Below are 9,068 nucleotides of genomic sequence, written 5' to 3'. Positions count from 1 at the left end.
GYGTTCGTGTTAGAACTGATTCAGAACAAGTTCTCCACAGAAGAACATTTCTGCTTGGACACCAGAGCTAGCTATGTCCCAGTTTTGATAATATAGTTATTGAGACCACGCTGAAATTTTCATTGGTGATATTATCCTTGTTAAAAATATTCCCATTTTGACGGAGGTGCAAGTATTGATGCAACGACCAATGTGAAGAACAATTACTTTAGATAAAAGTTTACTTTTCACAAGGAACTCCAAACCATCACTGGCCTAGATATGTCAGAACATAATCTAAGACATTCAGAAAGGGATTTCTTTTTTTATGAGCCTCCACTTCCTTTTCTTTTCACCAACAGATGCAGCAAGAGTGAAATGATCTGGTCATTGCTTAAAGGTAATATTACTCAGTCTATTATGCTTTCRTTTGCAATTTTGTTTATTCAATGCTAGAATTATGCAATGTCTATCACAAGTATCAGCTTGCTCCAAAAAAGAAACAAAATGTTCAAAATCACCTGCATAATTTGTATTTCACACTTCTACCTGAAAATAAATAGGTGCTTACAGYTATTATCTTGCAAAATTTACAGGCAAATGTGTCATTTTTAGGACTGAGATTGAACTTGATCTCCAGCTATCTTAGTCTATCTGTTTAGGTGGTGAATATCCTTTTGGTAAAAGTGTGTTTAAAATAAGAACAACTTATGGTAGAAATCCTCAAGGTCACCTCCTTCCTCAGTAGCTATGGATATTTTGCCCCAAATTGGGGGGAAAGATCTTGAAATCTTGCTGAAAGTTTCCCTCAGTGACATAGAAAGTGTCAAATACATAAGAAGTAAATATGGAAAGTATGTTCAGTTCATACATTTTGGGAAACAAAGAAATACAATATCAGGATACATGAGGAATAAGCTATATAGGGACGGAGGTGAGCAGAGGTGGATGTTTCCATGGGAACCAAGAGAAAAGAGATTTGTCTATGCTCAGAATCTTTTGTATGACATTCAGATAGGGGTCAGCAAGTTTCTTGGTGACCTTCTTGTTTCTTGTGCTTAGGACAACTTTTTAGACATTTAGAAATAAAAAAGAGTACGGAAGATGAGCAAGACTCCAGACTGGGATATCTGTGAAGCTAATAATGGCTAATTTTCATGAGGTTTTCTGGTATATCAGGCATCTTTAAACGCTAGTATATGTTTATGCACATTAGGAGCTTCAGCCAATGAGTTCTAAGGAGACTACATGTGTCTTCTTTGGCCTGTAGGGTCTGTGTGATACGGTGCCAAGTTCTTTCCTCCTCCCGCAGAATGATGAGAAAGGAAGTAAGTTTTCCCATACTGCTCACATTAAAGATTGTTTTTATTCCCACAGAGGTACCCAGTGAAAGCTTTTCCCCAGAAGGGGATGTTCTGAACACATGTTCAAGCATAAAAATGTAACTTGTTCACAGGGCACAGGACAAAACAGTTCCAAAGACCAGGTATTCTAGGAGAGGCAGCTATCTGAGAAGCGCTCRTCCTGACAAAGATCTGGGGCTGAGAGTAGGCAAAAAGGCAGGACCTAGTCATACAGTGCAGTGGCAAGGGAAAAAAAAAAAAGAAAAAAAAATGATTTTTAACAATAAACCCTAATGGAAGAATCACCCTGCCTAGCAGCAATGCAGTACCTCTGGTGAGATCACACCTGGACTGCTGCATTCGGTTCTATCATCTACAGCAACGTACCAGTAAATATAGGAAGATGAAGGGAAAGAGAATTGTTGCACGTTAGAGGGACAAATTAAAAGATGAGGACTAGCTAGAAGACCCCTACTATTTTACTTAATCAAACAGAAAAATGTGGGCATGGTTGAGGTGATTTATGACAAATATAATTATCAAACATGGTGAAGAATTGCTGAGAATGATCCAAAATGAGAATGACAACATGATATTATGCTTAAGGAATATAGGGTGCATATAAAAACAATGTGTTTTTAATGGAAATATTTTCCCCATGGGAATTTCATCATTTTGAAATCAAGCTTGGTGAAAACACTGGAGCACATACTTCAGAGAGTCGTTACAAGAATGCATTTAGCATGTTTTTCTCATTATCATCACCATTATTCTGTGAATCATATTCAGTTAAAAATAAGAGGGAAGGGAATATGGTGTTGCAGGAGAAAGAGGAAAGAGGAATTACATGCTATTCAGAAGGTTCATAAATAAATGACTGCAAGGGTTAATTTTCTTTGAGTGAGGAATAAAAGGAAAAATAAGAAACTAGAACTATGAGGTAAAGATCAGTGAGAAACAGACCCTAGAGGTGCTCAGAGATTTTCCGTGATATCATAGGAGCTTTATCAGATGATATTGAGAGTAATATTCCTGGATAAGAATGTATTTTCCAGAAGTCTGGACTTATTTTCCCTACAGCTTAAATATCTGTAGGCTCCAGATCCAAGTTTTCTGGTAATACTGTTTTCTTAAAGCCATTTTTCAACGAAAAACTTTATCTTAAGTTAATGTTAAAAGCAATGAGAAGCAATGTCTGTGATGGCTAGGCTATCCATATGGAATCCCCTCTACACCATGAACATGATATGACTGAAGCTGACTAAAATGCTTGATTAGTTAGAGGAGTTTGTTACCTTTTTCATTTCTATATAAAATTACAAACACTAGCCTTGTTAAACCATGTGTTTTCGAGTGATGCTTGACAGATTGAGATGTAGTCCCAAGGCCCATATTCTTCCATCATCATGGAGATTTTCGTTGTTCTGGCAACCCAGAATAGGATCTTGAAAATGACATTCTACGGTGTATCAGTAAAGTCAGTCATGGAAAGAGTCAAAAAATAAGCTAGTAAAGAAAATACATGTTATCCTCACTGGCTTTGCCAGTTGATTTAAATGAGAATAATAGAGTTATGTGAACTGACACTCTAGTTCTTTCTCTAGTTTTCTATAGGCCTGTTGTAGAAGATAGAATTTTAAATGTCATGGAGCATTGGCAGCAGGGAAAAAAAAAGAAACTTTTCTTCAGTGGGGACAGAGATTGTCAATAGGTTTTTTGAGTCCTAGATTCAGTTTGCAGATACACACAACTCAATTCAAGGAGATTTGGTAGGATGAGATAAACAAGTGTTGACAAAATGTAGAAAAGAAACAGACTTTCACATACTTGTGGAAGGAAGGTAAACTGCTTCTCTGAAAGGGAACATTTTAGAGGCTCATCCCATGCTAGGCTTAAGCAGCAGATTGCTGTGTAGCTTGTCTGAATTTCATTCCCTTCCTCATTTCATGAGTTAGCCATGATTTATTGTCATCTCTGCGTGATAGGGAAAGGCAGAAAAAGAAAGGGAAGAAATATTGTTTTTTCCTCAGTTTTGATAGTATCAGAAAAAGTTAAGGTACATGTAGCACCACTAGCTATTTATGTGATATTTGTACACAATTCAAGACAGTCTGGAATTTTGTCTAAAGCAAAAAGTTTGATTTTAATACTGCTTGTTAAATAGAACATTCAGCTGTCAAACATACTTCAGAGGACAGTTTACTTTTCTGCCAAGGCCTCCACATAAAATTCTGTGCTTCTATGCTAAAAACGAGTGCTTTACTGAAAGATATTGAAGGATGTAGCACTCTAAGGTATTTTACTCACTGATTTTATAAATAGATTTTAATGGAGTAATTTATGTTGTTAAAACAATCACTCCATTAAAGTACTTGTCTTAAATAATGTTCTACATGTTACTAAGATGTTTTTGATGAACAAGAAGACGAGGACTATTCAGAGAGTATTATCTGAATATTGTGGAGATTTGATACAGTATTTATTTTCATTTTGAATTTTCTTTTTTTTTTGGTTAGCACTTACATTCTCTTTTTCGATTTGTCAATGTTTTTAAAGTTTCTGTACTTAATATGTAGAGAATCTGTATGCAGGCACTACTTCAGACTGATAGTTAACATTTACTTTGAAATTACTTTTCCTGTATAGATGAAATTGGGTTTTGGCCAGTGTGACTGTAAAATATCTCATTTCAGCTCAGTGGTACTAATCTGTCTGGTTTGTACTAGTGTAAATGAGAGTAGAATTTGTCTTCCCAAATGTAGTACTGTGGGCAAAGTTACTGCATACCAGATATTAAAAAAAACTCAATAGAAATATATAAGAAATTCTGCTTTAATTGTGAAGTATTTATTGCAAACAAATGGAAACCATGGAAATTAAATAACTCGATGAACAGATATCTTCTTAGATATCTTCATGTTCACTTGTGCACACAGTATTCCATTCACATGTGCAGCTATACCCTCAGTGTCAAGTGTGTCCTTGAAAACCTATATACAACTCAGTTTCTTCAGTACAAAAGCTGTTATTTGTAGCTATTGTATTTCCAAAAGTATCAACTATTAGATTTAATTTAAAAATTCTTTTTTAGAGAAGCAACATATTTCAATGAAAATATTAGTTCTCATGAATGCTGATCGCTATATTTTGTCGTGCATTAAAAGTGTTTTAACTGCTGGATGGAGAATTATAACACCCAGATGTCATTTTCTCGGTAGATCATGCCCTGCTTATTTGGCCCAGATGAAAAAAAAAATGGAGAGAGAAAAGATGATGCAAGCTTAACCTTTTGTCTGTGGATTATAGCCTCCAAGGAGTTTAGCTTGTTCTCATGAGAACAGTACAAAAAGGCTGACTATATTACATATATATATATAATTCCATAAACAATTTAGTGATTGACATAGTGCTAGAGAAAAAGCTGAAGCTCAGTTTTAATCACAATGCCAATAAATGAAATAGGCCTATTATTTTCTTTTTTTTAAAAATATTTTTATATTTTTTGTTTAAAAAAGAAAACGTATAGAAATATAACTAAATAAATGGAAAGCATGATTATTCTTACAAAGATCTGACTAAAGCTAATTAGCACTGCATATGATCCATTAGGGAAGCTGGAGTGAAGGCATGTGGAGACCTTCTGCTCAGAGAATTTGAGAGTGCTTGGTGGAGTCAGCACCCAGCAACCCCCTTCTCCCTGTTATCTTTGAACAAGGCTGTTATGGAATAAGATTAAAAATAACTACAATGAAATGCATAAATCTGCAGTAGGATAGAATAAATGTCATCAGGAAGAAGAATCAGGGCCACAGCTTCCATAGGCAAAGAATCTGTATATCATTTTACTTTTTCATTGTTCAGTAATGACAATTTCAAAAGATTTTATTTTTCCATTTACTTTGACAACAAAAACACACAACCTATTCAGGTTTGTTATTTCAATATCAATTTATTAGCAGTATTAACAGGAATGCTTATTATTTCTTAAATGYAAAACATGTCTTTGTCAGTAATTTTAGAACTAATTTTAATTTGAACTTGACATTAATATAAACATGACAATGCCACTTTGCCATTAAGTATTTCCATCATGTATTTTTGTTTTCTCATGGGAACTGACTGAATATGATTCATAATGACAGTATTAATATAACTCTATGGATAACAGTAAGGATTTATAATAATATTAACATTCATAACATCATCTGTATTGAATCTGTCAACATTAATAACCAGGATTTTTTCCTTACGTGGTATACATTTTCATGTGTCTATAAATGTCTTCATTAATATACATTTATGATTACTATTACGCTTATGCATGGTCTCTCTTATTATGCAAATAAGGGTTAAAGCATACACTCAGTGACAGTCACTCTCCATACATCACTTTTATCTTTAATAAGTCTTATAAAAAGCAAGTAGGTTAAAACTCAGTCCCATTATTTAAAATTAGTTTATGTTCTTGAACTGAAAATGATCATAGCAGAGGATGTCTATGGAGCCGTTAATTACCTTGCCCTATTTATCTATATAAAATCTCATACAAAAACTATATCAAAAAGCGCACTGCAGAAACTGACAGAAWATAATGAAAAGAAAGAAATTTACAACTTGAAGTGAAAAGTTTATCTCCTCAGACATCCAGATACAACTGGGAACAATAAGGTAGTCACAAAGATGCTTCTGCGTGATGCATGGTCATTGAAGGGCATGTGGTACATTTCACTCTTAGCTGAGATTCTTTCTATCCTTTTAGCGCTTTATGTTAGAATCTTAACAAGATTTGTTAGTCCTTTTTTTTTTTTTTTAAAGTGTACTTGCTAAAAAAAGCAAGGGAGAAAAACTAGTGTCACAGCCATCTGTAAAAAGCGTCAGAGCAATAAGTGTGTTGAATTGTGGTGAGATCTACAGCAGTAAAGATGAAAATCTCAGGGGAAATCTTCGTATACTGTGGATCTTCCAGTGAACTCATCCATCAAACACATCACTAACATTACATGGAAATGAGTTTTTTTTCCCCATCTTCTTTTGCTCTGTTTAAGGAAAGAAAAATTGTGCCGGAACAGATGAGAAAATAAACTAGATGAGCGGCTTTTTTTAGCCCTGAACAGTTTCTTAATTCTCCYTGTACTCTTGAAAATAGCGAATTGGGTTAGATATTTCTTATTTTCCAGGTAAGAGTTTTGATTTAAAAAGCTACTTTACAATGTGTATAGGGCTACTTTTCTGTTTAACACTAAAAATGGACTTGAGAGCTTTCCTAAACTGGAGCCTAAGCAGTTGTGGAAGTCAATACAGGTCAGTAATAGAGTCAGACTTAAATCAGAATTCCTGAGGCTCATCCCGTACTCATTTCTCTAGCCTGTGGCATCATTCATTAGCCGATATATCTTGTCATGTATGATTAAAAATGTATTAATTAAAACTAATGTGTCAAAAGGTTAACTATATGATTTATGCTATCTGATTATGAGTGTCTTCAGAGAATGTTAAGACTGAGTTCCTGTTTACACCAGAAGACATGGTTTTTTTTAACTCAGAAAGATGTGTTTTACTAAGAGAAATGACCAAGAGCAGAGTGAGTGATTGCTGCTTGCTTCAGGACTGGCTTCAATGTCTTTATGTGTAAGCAAAATAAGAGTTTTGCCATCCTTAGAATGAGAGGGCTCCTATGGCCCAGGCTGCCTCTGCCAGAGGGAGAGGGGGGCAGCCTGTATAGGGAGACAGGGAGGGAGACAGGGAAGGAAGGAAGGAAGGAAGGAAGGAAGGAAGGAAGGAAGGAAGGAAGGAAGGAAGGAAGGAAGGAAGGAAGGAAGGAAGGAAGGNAAGGAAGGAAGGAAGGAAGGAAGGAAGGAAGGAAGGAAGGAAGGAAGGAAGGAAGGAAGGAAGGAAGGAAGGAAGGAAGGAAGGAAGGAAGGAAGACACCTCTTGCTTTAAGCTGGTCTGGAGGCTAGCATAGTGTATAGGGTACACGGAGGGACTTTGAATAAGAATCCCTGCTTCTGGAAGAGATTTCTTGCTCCTCATTTCCAGTGCTGCAAGCTACCGGACAAAATGTGCCTCTCTCCTTTGGTGGCAGCTGTCACTGACAAATAACAGCCAAGTTCTCAAAGGAATTAAATTATAAATAGGATCATTTCACACTCCTCCTGATCACTCTACTGTTTAAGTAATAGTTTATGTTCCCAGGAATTTCTTTCATGACAGTGTTAAGGTGGACAACTGTGATTCTCTTGTAGGAAATGCTGTAGGTGATTGCTAMTATGGAAGGCTGTTATCATAGCCATGAATACTATAGCACAATGATTCATTTTAGTAACCACACAGGAAACCAAATTTTAGAAAAAAAATCAAAATGTTTCTACTTTATTTTTTTCCAAGAAACAATACCCACTAACAGCTGTAATTGTATTTTGGTTCTTGGGGATCAGATAGCGTACCAATAGGAGTATCACTATTTCACTGGTTAGGATACAAACTACAGTCTTTTTAAATGAAACTATGTTATATTTTTATGTAATTTGAAGTATTTAATTTGCTTAGTTCTTGCTGTAATGCAGCAGGTATTTTCTTAGGAGGTCATATTCAATGTGAAACTGAATAGACATATGATTCTTTTTCTGGACAGTTCTTATTGTCACAGCCGGTGATCATAGGTGTGTTTGCTTGTGTTTGCATCCAAGAACTTGGAATCTGATTTACTCCTACCAAACCCTGGAGCCAATCAAATATCTGTAATAGTCCCATGTAGGCAGAGTCTTTCCTTCCTGGTTCCTATCATTGTAAAAGTATGTGAGAAAAAAAGGAGGGAAAAAGAAAGAAAGCAAGATAAAGAAAACATATTGAGATGGCAAAATTGAATGGAAAGCCATTTTTTTTTTTTTCTGACATGCAAGTGTTAAGAGGAGATATCTCATCTTTATTTCTCTAAATTACACTTTTGGTCATTAGGATGTTCGATGCATTCATTTTGTTATGACCCTGGATCTGCTGTAGGATACTGTGGGCTGGACCACTGCCACTGAAGTGGAAAGTAAGSCTAGCAGTCAAGGAAAAAGTCTTTCCTTATGCTTTAGAAACATCTCAAGCAAAATYGTCTAAAAATTTATTGACCTAAGGAGTTTCATTTTAAATATTCAAAGAGAAAAATCTAAGAACTCTTCGAACATTCCCGGTAGCAAAATTTAAGCATATTGTTTTAAATACACTAAAAAAAAAAAAATAAAGTGGAAAACCTGGACAACAATACTTAAAACAAGATCCATCAAAGACAACAAGAATAGTGAAAAAATATTAAATATAGATATCTCTATGAATATATAAATATTCATAATTTCTAGAATTTTACAGATATGTAAGTCTAGTTTTTGCAATATGCATTTTTTTGTGGTTAGATTTCTGGGTTTTTTTGCTTCAGTTTAGGAGAAAATACTCTTCTAACAAAGTGGTCATGCTAATTAATCCAGTTGAGAAAATAGATGCAGCTTATTTWATAAATCCATACTAGCAGACTTCTTCAAGGTGAATATCTTATATATCTCTATTATATAGTAATATTGTGCAAGGCTATGATTAGGTGAATTTAAGCTGTGTATATTATTTTGTATTTGTCCAAATTGTTTTGACACCACTTACTATATCACTATAAATTTTATGTATGTATATATTTTCTCAAAACATTTAAAAGAAAGCAACTGATCAATACTTGATTTTTTTTGCTTTTTAATGAACAATTTAATCTTA

This window comes from Nothoprocta perdicaria, unplaced genomic scaffold (assembly GCF_003342845.1).
Source record: "Nothoprocta perdicaria isolate Ctin4 unplaced genomic scaffold, notPer1 scaffold_60, whole genome shotgun sequence".
NCBI lineage: Eukaryota > Metazoa > Chordata > Aves > Tinamiformes > Tinamidae > Nothoprocta > Nothoprocta perdicaria.
Note: the sequence above shows the minus strand (reverse complement) of the source record.